At 33.0% G+C, this 19535-nt stretch overlaps 1 protein-coding gene across 5 annotated transcripts in view; it reads left to right on the forward strand.

Moving 5' to 3' along the window:
* LOC105216178 (beta-1,4-glucuronyltransferase 1) overlaps positions 1–19535 on the forward strand; it is a 249143-nt gene that overhangs the window by 72409 nt on the left and 157199 nt on the right. For 2 of the 5 annotated variants that reach the window (XM_054227009.1, XM_054227011.1), the window contains exon 4: positions 5500–5537. The exons of the other annotated variants lie outside the window; for them this stretch is intronic. The gene's annotated coding sequence lies outside the window, so the exon portion shown is untranslated. The remainder of the gene's footprint in view (positions 1–5499; positions 5538–19535) is intronic. 5 annotated transcript variants of the gene reach the window in all.

Here is a 19535-nt window from a genome sequence, read left to right on the forward strand (position 1 = left end):
GCCAAGTTTCATCAAGATATCTTAATTTTTAATCAAGTTACAGCTTGCGCAGACGGACGGACGGACGGACAGTCAGACAGACATTCGGATTTGAACTCCACTCTTCACCCTGATCACTTTGGTATATATGTATAACCCTATATCTCACTCGTTTAGGTTTGGGTGTTACAAACAACCGTTATGTAAACAAAACTATAATACTCTCTTTAGCAACATTTGTTGCGAGAGTATAAAAAGAAAAAATAACTTGGAATTAGTGCCACGTGTTTTAAGATTCAGATTTAAAAGACTAGCTAGATTGCAGCTATCGCGGGAACAAGTGCCGAGTGTTCAATGAAGTTTTGAGTTTTCACAATGAAGCGCCACGTAGACTAAGCTTTCATTAAATAATAAGTTTTTTATTATCTAAATAAATCTAGAAACATATTCTCTCGAGCTTTCGAGTTAACTAAATAACTTATATTACCCACACTCCAACCTTCGATTAAAAACTGGATACTCGCAGAACTGATCCTCTATTATTTCATCATCATCACTACAAACCAACTTTTTTGTTTTACTTGGTTATATTGAAATATAGTCTTTCGGCGCCATTTTCAAACTTTTTCCTCCTGCATCTGTTGTAATTTTTTTTTCATCATTATCGATGCGATATTTATCATTCATGGCTCCAGAAGTCTAAGTTTGAGAAAATAAAATATACCTTCTTACTTGCTTTCCAACAATTCTCACTATTTTGAACATATATCAAGTATAGCCACAATCCCACAGCTACATATATAAGTACCCATCTATTTATGGTATTACGATAACTCGTAGTACAAGTAAACTTTCACTTGGAACAAATCGAAACAACTGTTTTCAAACATTAGTCTTATCCTCCTGATTTGCTATATAACACTATAAAACACAGCAGTACCAGCTGGTGTAAGCCGAGTATTTCCAGTTGAAGCCAAATAGCAAGAAGGAGGAATGAGTGGCGCGCTCTGATTGATTGGATTATAATCGCGTCAGCGATATATATAATCATTAAATCCGTTGCGATCGAAAAATATAATATTTATTGAAACAATCGCTGAATTGACAATGGGACACTAAATTTTGTTTCAAATGGGTATTGTAGAGACAAGAGACTAAAATACGCTAACAAGAAACAATTTGAAGTGCTAATTAACGATATAAAGTCGCAACCGAAGGACTGGCAATTTTTCACAGTCTCAAATTAAAATTGTTTCTGTATCATACATATCATTGTGGACGGAAGCAATGATTGCATGAAATTCTTCGATAGAAAATCCTTTACATATCGATATCAAATTCACTGGGGAATTAATGATTATACCCAATATGTATAGAGGAAGTATCAATCGTTATATGAGGCCTATAAGAAATGTATATGAGAGATCGGTGCTGGACCGCTGTTGTGTTTCAAGATTTCAATACATCTTTATCTCAAACTTCACATAAACTCCATTTTTAGATGCTGGTAAATCTATAGCATTCTTTGAAGTATACCATTGTGGTGGTTCACACTCACTCATTTGAGAAAGCCTTACAAAACTACTTAACCTAAAATCATTATATAAAATAATATACCACCAAGCGTAGTGAGGCTGCTGCAAAGTCATTGCCAACATGCTGCAACACCTGGAGGCATAGCACACACTATAAGCATAAGTCGCATTAAGCGCTTTATGTTGCAACTGCGACACACATGATTAAGCATTATTACCGTCGAGTTGTTGTTGCTGTTGCTGTTGCTGTTGCGGTGTAATGCTTCGTTACGCAATCGCCAGTCACCACAACAAGCTGTCAGTAGTGGCATTAAAAGCGAACTTGCAAAAACTGAAAACAATAACAAGTGAATTAGTAACCGATGCCAGTTGACAGCAACAACAACTGTAATGCAGTGTTGCTTGCCTCCGCAACAATATCACATTAACATCATTAGCCACATTTTACGCATTAGCGGCAGCAGCAACAACAACAACAACAGCCAGTAATAACAACAACAGCAACGGCTGCAGTGGAAAAAAGCGAAAGGAAGACGCTGCAGCGGAAGAGCGTGAAATGTGCAACAAGGTTGCAGCATCGCTTGGCCTGAACCAATTTGTAGCGACGACTTCATTAGCTAGCAGCTCGTTGCTGCTGCTGTTGTTGCTGCTTATGCTCTAATGCTGCTTATGTTTTTGTGCGTGTGTGTGTTTGTGCCTGTCCAAAGTGTCCTCGTCATCGCCGCCATTGGCAACGCTTACTATTAATATGCAATGTTCAATAATTACATTCGCTTCGAATTAATGCAACAATTTCATGCTGCAACAATGACAGAGTGCCGCAATATAGGTGAAATGGCGTGCCTGTAGGAAAGTTTTAGCTTAGAAGTTGACTTGATATATATTTACATATATAAAGACACTTTGGTTGGGGTACAGTCCTTATGGGCCAAACTATAGACTCTAATACTCATAAACGTAGTAGAGTTGCCAAATACTTCCAATTTTCAATCCATTTTTCTATTACTAAAAATTTAAGAATTATTGATAAATTTTTTTTAAGGGTTGCCACCCTTTTTAAATATTACTCATTAGAAAATATGACTGAAGTTACACAACATATTGCTAAGTGGAAATTGGACACAAATATAGTTCAGCGTTTTATTTGAACTGTATTTTGTGTAGGGTTGCCACCAAAATATAAATTTTAATAATTTTCCCAATTTACAATTACTTCTATTTGGAACCTTTCACACAATTTAAAATTATTGTTTAGGTCAACTTTTCAAATTCTTGACAGGGTTGCCATAAACATTCATTTTATAAATAATTTTCATAGTTGGAAACATGTGAAATGTTTATGTACAAGTTAATTGATATATCATATATTAAACTCTAATACAATTCCAACGTTTTATTTTTTATTTTTATTAGGGTTGCCAATTAGCAAACGGAACTTATATATTTTAAAATATATATACTTTTTTATCTAAAATAATATGAGGCGTACGATATTAGTTCTAACAAATTTGTTGACAGACCTAACTTCAAAAGTCAGCAAACGTCATCTTAGGTTAGGTTAGTCTGGTGAACCAACAAGCCCCGCATAGATCTGTTATGGTCCTTAGCGATAACAGATGGACTCCCGTCACGTATTCCCAGAGCAGTAGTTATCTGATAGGATGCCAGCGCTTAACGATGTTGAGGCCTCACTAATGATATCTCCTCCAACTTATCGTACTGCGGGGCCCCTAGATACCTGAAGCGTTGTCTTCTTATATGCTCCACTGTTTCCTTGGCGCCATGCTCTTGTCATTTCCTGCATTCCTTTCGATCTAAAAGCCCCATCTTATACGCGTACGCTACTACTATGATGTGACCAGTAAATATGCTAACCATGGTCCTACAGCCCTTTCTGCACAGTACTAGTAGGAAACTTGTATATTTCTGATCCACCGCTTTGCACATGACCTTTGCGGTATTGCATCACGGTAGATTCTTCCATCGCGCTTTAATTCTCTTAATCATGCATCTATCTATATCATCGTACAGACAGTGCATGCGTTTGCAAAAGTCGGTCATGTTTCGGGGGCAGCTGCTTCAAACTGACTCTTCCATCAAAACTTTAAACGCATATTCTGACAAATTCCGAACATCCAACAACCAAGTACTGCTGCTATTTTATAGCTTTTTAAATATTATTTTTGTTGCTGTTTGATACCATTGATGCTTGTCGCTCTTCTTCCTAATTAATGTTGTTATCATTTAATTTAATTATATACTTGGCGGTGTTAATTGCGACGCTTGTCACCAGCTGAGTACAACAAATCTGGTATAGCACTGTTTAGTTGGAGTTTATTGGGACTTCAGCTGTTGTTTTTATTGTTTACCGTTTTATTTCTCATAATTTTCATTTTTATACTCTCGCAACAAAAGTTGCTAAAGAGAGTATTATAGTTTTGTTCACCTAACGGTTGTTTGTAAGTCATAAAACTAAACGAGTTAGATATAGGGTTATATATATCAAAATGATCAGGGTGACGAGACGAGTCAAAATCCGAATGTCTGTCTGTCCGTCCGTCCGTCCGTCCGTCCGTCTGTCCGTGCAACGGATAATTTGAGTAAAAATTGAGATATCTTAACGAAACTTGGCACACGTATTCCTTGGCACCCTGAGGAGGTTGCTTTCGATAATGGGCAAGATCGGACCATTGCCACGCCCACAAAATGGCGAAAACCAAAAACTTATAAAGTGTCATAACTAAGCCATAAATAAAGTTATGAAAATGAAATTTGAAACATAGGATCGTATTAGGGAGGGGCACATTTGGATGTAATTTTTTTGGAAAAGTGGGAGTGACCCCGCCCTCAAATAGGTTTTTTATATATAACTCGCAAACCAATAAAGCTATATAAACCAAACTTTCTGCAGTCGTGTCTTTCAGCCGTTTACTTATACAGTCCAAAAATGAAAGAAATCGGATAATAACCACGCCCACCTCCCATACAAAGGTTAGGTTGAAAATGACTAAAAGTGGGTTAACTCACTAACGAGAAACGTCAGAAACACTAAACTTTACACAAGAAATAGCAGAAGGAAGCTGCACTCAGATTTTTTAACAAAATGAAAAATGGGCGTGGCATCTCCCACTTATGGGTCAAAAACCATATCTCAGGAACTACTCGACCGATTTCAATGAAATTCGGTATATAATACTTTCTTGACACCCTGATGACACATGTGAAAAATGGATGAAATCGGTTCATAACCACGACAACTTCCCATATAACTCAATTTTGAATTCCATCTGATTCCTTCACTTTATAATGTATACATAAGGAACCAATGAAGATGGCGGAATAAAACTTTACACAAATAGTACATATCATCTCTGGCTTCACTTGAGAAAAAATTGTCGAAAACGGACTATAACTTTTCAAGACCCCAGATATCGGACATGTTGCACTCAGCGCCTAAGGGTAAATTTTAACCGAAAATATTGGTAAATCTCTTAGATAATTTAATGTAATTCAGAGGAAATCTTTTTCTTCTAATAGTGTGTCTCTGTTCCAAAAATTATTAAAATCGGGTCATACACAGTTCGGTTGCACCCGAACTTAGCCTTTCCTTACTTGTTCATATTTCATTTCATTAGAGCGCCAACTTAAATAATTTCAGTTTTTAAGTGTTTTAGTGATTTTGCCGAATTTATATAGTGACCAATCAAACAAACATGTGGTACAAGTCACATAAATGAAATGGAGATAGAATTGAAAGGGATTATTTAAAAAGGGATTAAAAAACGTTTATTTATTGAATGGGATAACTTATGGAATTGCTCCATAGTAAGATTTTGCGACCAACAAGGAGAGATCAAATACATATATCAGATAGAGAAGTGAAGAAAAATGACGAATATGATTGGTGTTTAGGGCTTTACTTTGATGTATATATTATATTTCGGGCAAAATTATATTAAATTATTTTATCTTTTCTTTCTTACAGGAAAGCGAAAATGCAACAAAAATAAAATATTATTTCACGTAAGTAATATGCTGCAATGAACGATTTTTATATAATGAGAATTACTAAAAGACTTCAATGAATTCTTAAGGGTGGGTTTCAAATTTTCAAAATTTGAAAAAAGATTATTTGTCCGAGTAATATACTAAGAGGTATCTGCTTTGGAAGTACCGTCCAACAGGCCACATCAGTACGAATGTAAAACTGAAAAAAAAAACATTTATATCAAAACTCAATATTTAAAGTCGGTGGACACGATATTTTCTACCCTTCTGCCAAAATCATTAAAAATCTTTCCAGTCTTTGAATTTCATTCTACTTCCGATATAGCTTCAAATATAGCATTCTCATAAAATCAATAAAATAATTAAGTAGTTGAGGTGTGTTGTTTACACCACCTCAAAGGCATTACCTTTTAGACAGGGACAAACTTTCGAATGTCAATCAAGACAAAAAAATCTTTTGGCTGTTCGTGGCCATCGAAATAAATACGTAGACGTCACTAGTGTTATTTTTAGGTGATGATTATGTTACTTGTCTCTGTTTTGAAAGACAACTCCACTTTTATATTAGAAAATGTGAGTCAAAATTATTATACGACTATGTGAAACAGCTATTTTGTTTTAAATTGAGTACAAAGGTTTTGAAAGTAAAGCCGAATCTTTGATTTCGAAAAACCTTTCATAATTTATTATCTAAGTATCTGGTTATATTGAGATGCATTATGAAGCTAACTTAGTTGTTTTCATTGATTTTGTATTACCAATCTATCTACTTAATTTTTCGATTATTCTACCCAGAGTTTTTGTTTTTTTTTATGGTTAGACTTTCCAGAGTTTTATATTTTGCAAAATGTGTGAGAGGAGTTCGGTCCAAGCCCCACATTGGGTCGGCTGTTACTTCAGCTCAAACGCTATACACTTTTAATTGAATACAAATCGAATTGAAACTGGAATGTTACGCTGCGAGTTGCTGTTCTCGCTATAAATTTGTCCGTGTTTATTGATGAAATAGCAATCAGCTAATGAAATTTACAAACTTCTTATGTATAACAGCTGATAGTTAATCGAATAGCCGTCAGTGCGAAAAGCAAAAAATGGTGCCTCAATTATAATCTAATTGTACTAAATTTAATTGGCTGTGCGAAAAGGCTTTATAAGAAGTAACTTAAACTAACATCGAACTTGAAGAATTTTTGTGTTTCATATTCTCCTGGCACATACTTTGTTTCTAAAAAAAGTTCATAAATGTTGCGAGTTTACAATCTCCGGCAAATTAAAAATCTGGGTTCCATCCGATCACTAGACTCGAATGTCGTGGAAACGAGTATATCTCGACTCTTTCATGAATTCAAAGAAAACCCCTAACAAGCTAGTCTCAGAAGTCTTTCAGATTATCTAAGCCATTAATATCACTCTCTCCACTGATCACCCTCTTTCAATTTTCTTCGACTGTTGACTACCTCTTGTTTGATAATACATCTCCTCTCATCACAACAGCTTTCCATCAAACTCATTTTAATATGAGCGCACACACATTTGGTTACAAGGAAAAGCGATTTATTACAAAATCGTTGGAAATTAAAAGAATGGTTTTTAAAGCGAGCGGAACTGAGGCGTTAAATAATGAATGCACAAAAGGCCAATGAAAAATGATTTACAAAAACAAAAAAGAGAAGCGCTGAAAATTGCATGCATTGAGTCACTTTTAGTTTGTTGTTGTTCTTCACTGCTGGTGGACACCTGCTCACCGAGCAATTTGTCTATGGCAGCAAGCGGCGCACGCTACAAAGCTAAGAATAATAGTAGGTTTTAATTAAAAAAAATTTTGTCAAGGACTCGCCAAGCTGCAACGTAACGGTGCAACGTGGCCAATATTTCGAAATTGTTTGGGTGCTTTGGGCCGTTTGCTTTATTATTAATAAAAGCAATTACAGGCAAACAACTGGTAAATTGCAAAAAAACACTGCAGCTGTTGTTGTTGTACTCTTTAATATTTTTTCGACCATTTTCGACTTGCATGCGCTTTGTTGTTGCTTCTTTCTTAGTGCCACGCATATGCAATGGTTGCGCTTGTGCGCCTAAAAGTGTGCCGCATGTGAAAGTAAATTTGTTTGTGTGTGTGTCTCTGTGTGACACTGTGTGCCAGTAAATGTAGAGAAACTGAATTAATGCGAAGGAAAGGCAAGGGAAACTGCAAGCGCGAACGCCGGCGTATGTATTGACATGCAAGCGACGACATTGATCGACAGCTGCGGCAACAATGCAATGCAAATTGTTGTTGTACAGCAAGTGGCTGACTCTCAGCAGTATTTCGATTGGCCACAGCTGTGTTGAAATGCAGCAAAATAATGAAAAAATGCGCCAGCTTATTGATTAAATGATGGATTAAATGGGCATTTCTTTACTCTAGAAGCTGGATGAATTAAAAACATAAATAAATCTTTGAAAATACATAATTGTGAAGGTAGTGGAATAGTTGGCAGTGATCTGATTTTTATTTTTCGATAAAAAATAATAAAACAAGTAAGGAAGGGCTAAGTTCGGGTGTAACCGAACAGTTTATACTCTCGCAATTTATTTATTTAACTTTATTTATATTATATAATACACAATTTAACCCACATATTCGTCACATATATTGTATAAAGTCCATTGAAAGTTGGAAACCATAATATTAGGTTAGAGGCACCGAGGTCCTCGTGTTCGATATATGGGACCTTAAAAACCTATGGTCCGATTTCGGCGATTTTTAGAATGGGGCTGCCACTACTACTACTATTAACATAGTATTTGTGCAAAGTTCTGCAACGATATCTTTACTAGTGCTTACTTTATATATTGTAAAGTAAACCATTCAGATCGTCTTCAAAGTTCTGGTATATAGGAAGTAGGCGTGGTTGTGAAGCGATTTTGCCTATTTTCACAACACATCATTGGGATGTAAGAAAACTGTTACAAATCAAGTTTCATTGAAATCAGTAGAGTAGTTCCTGAGATATGGTTTTTGACCCATAAGTGGGCGACGCCACGCCCATTTTCCATTTTGTAACAAAATCTGAGTGGAGCATCCATCTGCCATTTCCTATGTGAAATTTAGTGTTTCTGACGTTTTTGGTTATTGAGTTAACCCACTTTTAGTAATTTACAACCTAACCTTTGTATGGGAGAGGGGCGTGGTTATTATCCGATTTCTGTAATTTTTAGACTGTATAAGGAAATGGCTAAAAAAACGACTGCAGAAAGTTTGGTTTATATAGCTCTATTGGTTTGCGAGATATATACAAAAAACCTATTTGGGGGCGGGGCCACGCCCAATTCCCCAAAAAAATTACATCCAGATATGCCCCTTCATAGTGCGATCCTTCATACAAAATTTTATTTCCATAGCTTTATTTATGGCTTAGTTATGGCACTTTATGTGTTTTCGGTTTTCGCCATTTTGTGGGCGTGGCAGTGGTCCGATTTTGCTCATTTTTGTAATTTTTTTTCGTCAGATACGAGTTAACATTATACATGGTGGTAAATCGATACATTTTTGATATCGATTAATCGTACAAAAATCGTTTTCCCTATTACCATGCACATATATATCTTTTTTTAATAGACAAAAATGGTATTTTATTAAAAATCGATAACTTATAGTTATCGATAAAAATATTTATTATCGATGTCAATGATTTAATTTGTTAAAAACCTTTTTTGTTGTAAATATTCACTTCATTTGGACAATATATTTAAAATTTCTTATTCTATATATCGTTATCGATAGTAATATATCGTAATCGGTTTCGACTATTGATAAAATATTGCATACTTTAATTCGTTAAAAAACCTTTTTGATGCAAATATTCACATCATGTGGAAACTATATTTAAATTTTCTTATTCAATATATCGTTATCGATAATAAATTTCGATTATTGTTAAAATATAGTATTCTTTGTAAGTATTTTTTGTATATACATATATTTATGCGATACAAATTTTATTTTGTTCTACATCGATAAATAAATAATATCGATAATAATTATTTGATATCGATTATTGTTAAAAAAAATCAATTTTTGCCTCTACATTGTTTTCTTCATATTTACTTATGCGATAAAAAATATATTTTGATGTAAACGATAAATTATTGATATCGATGTATGTTAAAAATCAACATTTATTTTAAAATTTAAGTATCACGTAAGCTTTCTATACATAAAATACATTTTGGAGGTTATAAGCATTTAAAAACTAATAATAAACCATACAAATATTGCTATCACCGCCAAATCCCACACAATTGCAAGTTGTCTTCCGTCATACCAATTCAAATATTTCCCTTTCCTGTATACAGAAATACTTCATAAACCCTCTTACACAATCATAAAGACACCCACGACAAAACGTTTTGCCACTTACCTGCCGTCGATACAATAAATTCCAGTTAAACCAGCCCCAAATGACATTTTTCGAGTGCAATAAAATTGTTTTCGTGTGCGAGTGCATGAAAATGCTTGGGGTTTTCTGCATGTGCCCATGGCTCTAAGCATGGAAAGGCATCTGTAGCATTTTCAGTCATTTATATGTATGTGTGCGGCGCTCGGTTAGCACGATTAGGCAGGGAAGCAGATTACACTTCCAACAAACACGTTGCGCCATTTTGTGGCCTTGCCACGTTGACATTTTTACTCTGTATTATAGATTCTCTAGTGTTTGTAGTGTTTAAATGAGCAGAAGTTGTACGCTGGATATTGCTTTGGGGAGCTGGTGCGCATGCATTTGTATTTGTTAGACAAGGCACTTTTTGGGGCAAAATCACTGACATAGGCTGTTAGTCGTGAGTTAACTTGCTATATTCAGATATATACTCGATAAATCGATACATTTTCTAACATTTCTCGTACCTTTTAGCGGGTTTTTACCATATTACTTGCCTCGATACTTTCTCCTAAAATTATCGAAAAATCTGTATTTTATCGATTAATTCGCGAAATCTCTCCTTTATGTAGACTTAACGGTTTTATATGGATAGCATCGAAATAAGAATCAAGTATAATTATCAATTTTTGACTTAAAACAAATCGTTATTTCATAGCAATATCATATTTTATAATTAATCGATAAAAATGTCTATAATCGATTATTTTTATGCTGTATATCGATAAATCATACTTTTTTTGAATTTAGGGGCACATCTAGTGTGAAATTTCAAAAAAATCTAATTTTTTTTGTTCACATATCGGTAGATTACACATTTAAAAATAGCATATTAAAATTTCAAATCGATATCTCAAATAGTTTTTGAGCTATAGAAATTTAAAGAGCAGCCGCTCGGTAACAGTGAAAACGATCGTTTTATCTTTAAACGTGTTTTTCTCGAAATTTTTAAAATTTTTAAATTTTTAAAATTCGACTATTTTTTTTTTAAACGCCGCCATATTGTCAATTTTTGATTTTTTTTATCGTAGGTCAACAATATTATCTAGTTTAACGAGAATTTTTTTTTTAAATTTCATCCACGGAGAAGGCCGGAATCACTGCAGCAGTGAAGGACCTTTTTTTCGCGCCGTTGGAGATCGACTTTAACTTAAAAAATATTTAATTTTTTTCTTCAAAAATTTCACTGTATATTCTTGAAACATGTATAAATATATTCTTAAAATTTTGAAATAATTGATAAAGTATTTTTTTAAATAAAAATTCCCAAAAATCACATTTTTTTTTAGGCCATCACACTAGGTATGCCCCTTAATAATATTCTGCTGGCTGAAATTCATTTATACTTTAGCTATTCTGGTTAATACATTTTTAATATCCAAGTTCCAATAGAAGTAGGATCCTTCTGTACTAGAGACTTTTCGCACAATTAGAAAATAATTGTGCAATATTTTCATAAATGTATAGTATTCTGCTAGAGCAACCTCAGTTTTCAGATATTTTCAATTGCGATTGCTATCGATTAATTAACATTTTATCGATATATATCCCAATTTTTATCGAAAGAAAATATCGGTAAAAGATTCATAAATATTCATATGTTTAATAAGTATTTGCATTTTTTCAATAACATCGACATTTAATAATTTTCAGGATATAGTTCGGTAGTTATCGGTAGTTTATCTAATGAGAATTATAACAAATCACGACAAATGGCCAGCCTCAAAAATTTTATGTATAACCATAAATGTGTTTAATCGCTATCACTATTTTATACTCGAAATTTTATCGATAACAAACAAAATTAAAATTTTAGATTTTTTGTGAAAATTTTATATTATTTTTTTACAATCGGGCTTGATTTACATTAAAATATATAAAATTATATTTTCGAAATTATCGATAATTAAAAAAAAAACTATTTTTCTTGGAAATACTATCTATTGGTATTGGTTAGGTGTGTTGAAAAATATTGATATATCGATAATTGTTAGCATTATTTAAAATGTTGATGTATTGATATAAAATTTCAAGTATCGAAAATGTCAGGGGATCAAAAAATCCTATAAAAGAATACACTTTTATCTTGCCTTAGGCTTGTTGGAAAACTACCGATACATCGATATATCGATATTTTTTTTATAAAAATATTAATGGCGATATATTATTATTGTCATTAATAAACTTTCGATAGGATAGTTTTTTTAGCTCGGTCTGGGTTTATTTTTCAGTTTTGACTTTTTTCGCACTTTTTATCTATTATTTTAAATATTGAGAACAAAATATGCTGATTTATCGAAGTCTTAATAAGGTATTAAAGGTATGAGGCAATAAATCCAGGTATATCTTCGAAATATTCCATTGCCTCTTCTTCCTTCACCAATTATGCATTTATAAGACGCCTCTAAACATATGCTCTAACAAATAAATATATATAGTATATCCATTATATGATGAGGCATACTCACACATTACTCATACGCCCCGTCGACATCCCCGCGAGATTACTAAAGCGCCGCATTTCCGTTTTTACAATAAAAAAAACGCACTAAATTCAACATAATGCATTAGTAAGCAAACAGCTGGGGTTTTCTAATTCACTGACCAACGCCGTCCGATGCGCACAAAACCCCAAATGTAATAATGCAAGGTAAATGAATTTTATATTTATGCCAGCACAAGAGTATACTCTGGGCTCAAACTTCGAAAATTTAATGTTTTTACAAAGTGCAGCACAAGGGAGTTGCAATAAATGCACTAAATTGTATATGTACGTATGTATGTGCATATTTAAACAGTTATGTGTATCTGTACATGTCCCTAGCTCATATAAATATTTGAAAAATTCAAAACAAGCCTTTTAATTGAATTTTGTTTAACTGAATCCCCAGCGTTACCGACCCAACACTACCTGCTTGCTTGTCCAGTACATGTGTTTTCCCTCCTCTCTGTCACATCTAAAATGCAGCGTCTGCATTAAAATGGCACGCCATTGAAGTTGTGCATTCATATAAGTCCTTATATGTATACATGTATATGTGTATTTGTGTGCGCTTGTCTCTCACTAGTATATTGCTCATACTGCATACTTTGCGGAAATAGATTAATGTGTAGGCTAGAAGAAAACGAGCGTAGTATCGTCATTGTGGCTAGATTTGCTCATTTTAACGTGGCATGTGTAAGCAAAATAGGCGCTTAATTAAAATTTGCATAATACATAAGATTTGTGGAGCTGAGGTAAGCAATATGTACGTATCTATGCATGGTCATGTGGTAGGAAAAAAGGATGTGCAAAGAAGCTCTGTGTAATGAAATCAATATAATGAAGGTTTTAAAGTTAGTACTTTGGTTTTAGTAATATTTTTATTCTAGAAGTACGATATATCGGTGAAAAGTAAATAAATTTTATATATAAAATTATAAAAACCTAATGAATTTTCAAATGTACTCGAAAGCGTAGTGTTCAAAATACTAAAATCGTGGTGAAATTGAAAAATAAATGGTTCAAAAATGCATTTTCGAATAAGACCCTTTAAGCTTTACTGTTCGAAAATGAAAATTTTGAGTAAATATAGTCAAAAAGAGCGTTTTGAAATACTCGAAAATAGCGCTAAAATAATAAAAACAAGATTTTGTAGTAAAAAATGTCGTGGTCGTAGTTTGAAATAAACATTTTTAAGAAACCAATTCAAAATCTCGAATTTTTAAAATTAATTTAATTTCGAAATTCAAATTTTCTCTCATATCGAAATGTTTCTGTGGCACTTTTCCTTAGCTATGATCTGAAAATTGTTAAAACACAGTTTGACGACGAGTCTTGGAACATAAGGCTATAAGGAGACTAATTCTAATGCAGATACATTTAGAATATGATCAAATTCACTAATAGACTTTTCACACAACCAAATTAATTGTCCAATTAAAATTTTTATTGAGATACCAGTTTTTGCCCTTCACACTGCCGGCTACTCGATAATTGATCAGCTGTTACACATTTTTGTTTTTGCTTTTAAACGTTAATGTAGAAAAATGAGATTTTTATTTTGTATAGTAAATCGATTTAAATCAGGATTTTAATCGAGCAAAGGCCGGTTAATTGATCAATTAGCTCCTGAGTTCTGAAATCCAACAAAGTTTAGTAAATGTTTCGTAAAATTGGGAGTTATTAGGGGGGCCCCCGAGAGATAGTAGAGTGATAGTTATCCAAGACTCTTTGATGTGGACGTAAGGACTATACACAGATGAAAGAATATCCTAATGAAATTTCAGATCCACACCGAAACTTTGATATTTGAATTTTTTTTTTAACTGTGGCCATTCCATTCGAAGTAAAGCTCATCTGTATTAAAATTTGGTCCCTAAAATCTCTACTTAACTTGTGTAGTGAAGCAAATTTCCCAAGTGATCACACTTCAATCTTCCCAGGAACCTTAAGTTTTTACATTTACCCTTTTTATCTCAAACCTCTTGAAATTTCTTCGAAACAGTGGACCTTGGACTTGGGTTCTAGTACCAAAGCTTTATGGTGGTGTGAGAGGTCACTGATTAGTCAGTTTCAAAGAGAGATGAACAATCCGGTCGAGCAAGCAATGCACCTGTCGTAACTAAGGAATTTGCTGAGTTGCCTGCAGAGCTGGGAGAAGCCTACTGAAAAAAAACTATTTTTATAATCTCAAATTGAGTGAGTTGTATCTGTTAAGGGGTTATATACAGTTTGACGGCCGAAAAAAGTGAATTTTCCAGATATTTTTCTGAGAAAACTTTTTAATTTATTGATCCAAAAATTTATACACATATTATGGTATCTTTTAACTGTATTTTAAGACTTAGTACTAGTAAACATATTTATTTGAAAATGAGCTAGAGCTGATCTCCAGGAGCTCCTCTCAAAAAAGACGTTTTGCGGTGATCACTATATCTCGGAACTGGAACATATGAAATTAAAAAACCAAACAGATTTCATTAAAATAATGTTAAATATAGTACTTAATCGAAGGAATAAGCAAAATACAATTTTTTGACAAAATATCGGTTTCTCAAAAAAAAAAAATCGATTCTTCACCGAAATTTCGGCCTTAAATTGTTTATAAAAAAAAAATATTTATCGGAGAGAAAAATCTTCGATTAATTACTAAAAAATATATTTAAGAAGGTCGTGTTAAAATTTGAGACTAATCGGTCTAGCCGTTTTCGAGTAATGTTGGTCACCGACTTTGAAAACACCATTTTGAGAAAAACGCGCTGCTGCTCGGACCTTGCACTTCTAAGCACTCTGAAACGCCTTTTCAAATTTGCTTGTAACTTTGAAAATATTCACCGGAACGATATGAAATTTTCTGTGTGTATTCTTCAAGTTACATATGTATGTACATTAAGAAAATGAAATAAAAAAAAATCGATATTTTGAAAATTCTGACTGTATATAACCCCTTAAAAGACTTGAATGTAAATATTTTTTATTTACCAATCACTCAATTTATCTCTTATTTTTATGCTCGCCATCTTTAGATGTCATCAAAGTAACATCTAAAGTTAATACATTTCATATGAGCATACCACATTACCTATCATTCTCACTTATGAATAATTCGTGCTCAACTAGAACCTAAAAATAAGTGTATATTTCTATCGTATCTACTGCTTCTGCCAGCTGTCAACTACATTTAAAAATAGATATCTGCCTCTACAAATGCATAGGTGCAACTGAAATTGCCATACTTCACTCACAGCCTGTGCCACTACAGCGTTTTCGGTATGCACAAACAACTTTTCGACTGTATTTTTTTGGCAGCGCTGGAAAAGTAAACTTGGCACTGAAGCGTAAAATTTACTGCAGTCAAGCAGCAAAAGTAGCTGCTGCATTTTTTCTACTAACTAGAGAATGTGTGCGATGTTTTTTTACCATTATTCTAATGCCCTTTCACTTTGCTGGGGGAAATAGTGCTAGAAATATGCTGTAGGGTTGGAAGTGAGTGAAAGCGCATAAATTTCCTTTGCAAATATTTGAGAATGTTTTTTTTTAGGTTTTTGCTGCAGAAAATACATCTGAGTGCAACTTGTCTGATTGGACTGCAATTACGATCGAGAAAATGTTTTTCCTTTATCTCATTTGTAAACGGTCAAATTTTCTTTATAACTCTGCAACATTAATATTTCTGAAATTTTAAAAAATCATATCATATCATTCTTGAGCTAAACGATGATACTTTCATCAGAGATCTAATAAAATGTTCTTTCGAATCAATTTTAAATCCTTAATAGTCTTTTCACACAGGAGCTAATTGATCAATTGACCCGCCTTTGCTCGATCGATTACTATACAAAAGTAAAATCTTATTTTAATTAAATTTGAATTGAATTTTAATCGACTTGAAAATGAAATGCAACTCTGTGCCGAAGACCGTATTTGTAATTATATACAAGTTCTTTTTCTGCGAGTGGTTGTTCACGCTACACGACGGTAGATGTCGCTACTGAAAATAATTAAAAAAAGTAGCAATCAGCTGATTAAACTTACCAACTTCTTATGAAAAGCAAAAACAAAAATGTATAACAGCTGATCGGTTATCGAGTAGCCGGCAGTGTGAAGGGCAAAAACTGGTTTCTCAATCAAAATTTTAATTGATCAAATAATTTGGCTGTGTGAAATATACGTTAATTTCTTAGTAAACGCTTTCGAAAGCAAGGACCAAATGACCAGTACCAGTGAGCAATGGAGTGTTAAAGTCATGTCGCTCATCATCAAATTCAACAGACCTTCTGGGATAGCTTAGAAATAGTAGGATCCGCAATCTGGTTTTTTTTTGTTCGATCAAAATGCAAACTTCTTCGGATACACAATTCTTCAACCATCTTAAGAAAGTAAAGAAAGTAAACCATCTTAAGAAAGAAGAAGTTATAGGTTGAAATTACTTTATAATTTTTTTAGCTTAACTTCTCGGGTATTGAGTATACATTACAAAAATAATTGTAGCATGAAAATAATGCTTCATGTACTGCTAATTGTAATGGTACTGATAGTTACTATGGTTACAATAAAACAATATTAATATTATTCAAAATGTCGTAAATTTTCTGGAAATAGTTCATAAAATGTGTGAAATAATATAAAATAATGAGAATAAATGAATGAAAAGATCTGAATAGCATCACTTACAGCATTCAATGAGTAATTATTATATTAAATAAAAATGGAAATATGTAATGAGTTGATAATCGAACCATAATTTTTGAAAGGAAAAAATAATTCAAGTAATCATAAAGTAAAGTAATGAATACTGTGGGAATGATACTAATAATGGTACTGATACTGATAGTCAATATTTATAATGATTACAAAAGTAATTGTAGCATGAGTAATGCTACCAATACTGATAATTGTAATGGTACTGAAACTGATTGATAGTAGTCACGATTGCAGTAGAACAATATTATTATTAATCAAAATGTCAAAAAAGTAGAGCATTCAGCATTCAGTGAGTAGTTGTTATATTAAATTGTAATAAAAATATGTAATTAATTACATTAAAATTTGTAATGAATTAATAATGGAAACGATGATTTTTAAAACTAAATGTAATTCAAGTAATGATAATTGTAAGTTAAGTGTTGAATATATTTTTTGTAATCGATAAGTGTGGTGTAAATTGTAATGATTATTTAAAGTAATGTAAAAGTCTAATGCTTATGGATTAAACTAAAATGTTCAAAGCAAATTGTAGAAAACTTGGGTTTATGAACACCACCACTTTGAAAAAGCTCTCCGACTTGAAGTACTCTAATAGATATCAGTCTTTTTAACAATGAAATAGATTTGAGGCTTCAAATAACTTTGGGCAAAAATTAAACTTTAAGAAAGAGTTTGAAGAGATTTCCAGTATTTTTTTCTTGGAATTTGAATAACTATAATATATCTCTTCAAAGAAGTTTGAGAACTTCCCAAGTTTACCACATTTATAAACTGCTTCTACTCTATCTAATTCGATCTAAAATATTATATAAAATAATTGCATATTATATGATAATAATAACATTAAACTGTGAATAATTGGTTGACATTTTTACTTAAAAAATATAAAAAAATTCAAAATAATATTTTACTTTGCCCAAAGGCATCAACAAATTTGCACATCACATATGTACATATTAAATATAAGCCATAATTTTAACTAATTAGTATCTATTTAGTGGATAATGAGCATGCAAGTCGTACAGTGGCAGCCAAAAGCCCACAGCCGACGGCTAGAAATTAATTGAAAGCCGTAATGTCAACCGAGTATGGCAATACCCAAATGGCAAATTTGTATTAATTGCAGTGATGTTGTCGTTGCTAACAAAAATATAGTAACAGCAACAAAATATAGTAACAACAACAAATTTAGTAACAGCAACAAAATATAATAACAACAACAAAAATAGTGGCAGCTGTATGTGAAATAATTTAATTCATTGAATTTTGTTGGGAATACTGCAAATATTTACGGCATGCGGTTGTATATGTGTTTATATGTATGTGTGTGCCCTAAAATGTATTGCGTTAACAACACACACATATTTGCGTCCCAAAAGTGCGTCTGCTTGTATATATAAAGTGCTTTCGATTACTGCTTGTTTTCCGTCACTCATACGCCATGTCGCACCATACAGCTAAGCAACACACTCACAATGCATTGAGGCGTATATTTGTACCACTGCTGTTGGGAATTTTTTCAAAAATTAATTCAATGCATTCATTGCTGTCATAATTTATTACACCAAAGTGATGACAACAATATTATGCTGTCATATGCAGTGGGATATGCTAATCGTAAATAATCATCAAACTTGCTGATGGAGACAATACAAGCCAAACAATAACTAGTGAAAGTCTCTAGGAAATAATCAATATCAATATCTATTTCACATTAATTTCTTAAGTAACTTTTCTTACTAACTAGTAAGTACTCTTTGTCTAAGTAACTAGTTGTGCCACCCATAAAAGTAGGTCAGTTTGAAACGGAAGCGATGATGCATAAGATGCTCAGCATTTCATACTAATTAGTAACGAAGATGTTGCAAGTGTAAGCGTAGGAAATGAGCATAGTTGTTGTTACACTTTGCTTTTACTTTGATTACAAGGCTGCAGTTACTGCATAGTTAGTTTGGCGGCAAGAAAGTTGGGCAGCAGTAGTCTTGGTGGTGAATGGCCCCCGAAGGGCTTGAGCAATTGCAAAGTATTGAAGATGCACGAGCGCGTATTGCAAGTTGATGTTAAAAAAAGTGTGGAAAAGGCAGAATAATTTGCATAAATATAGCGCATTTTCATTGAAATATAAATATATATACTGTTTGTAATTAGCGAAGCACAGTGTAGTGCAATGAGCCAAAGTTCTAGGAAATTTATGCAAATGAAAGCGTTCCAAAAGTTAATGTGCAGAATTAAGTAGCATTCAAAGTGTTTCGAAAGTAAATTGTAAACTTAAGAATAAACAAATTGTGGCAAGTCAAGTAAATTTTATGAGGGTGAAGGTTAAAGTAGAGTAATTAAAATTACATTGACCCAAATAGAGTGGTAATCAATGCAGCAATAATAACGTCAGAAATGCTAATTGTA

The sequence above is a fragment of the Zeugodacus cucurbitae genome, chromosome 3 (genome assembly GCF_028554725.1).
Source record: "Zeugodacus cucurbitae isolate PBARC_wt_2022May chromosome 3, idZeuCucr1.2, whole genome shotgun sequence".
Taxonomy (NCBI): Eukaryota; Metazoa; Arthropoda; class Insecta; order Diptera; family Tephritidae; genus Zeugodacus; species Zeugodacus cucurbitae.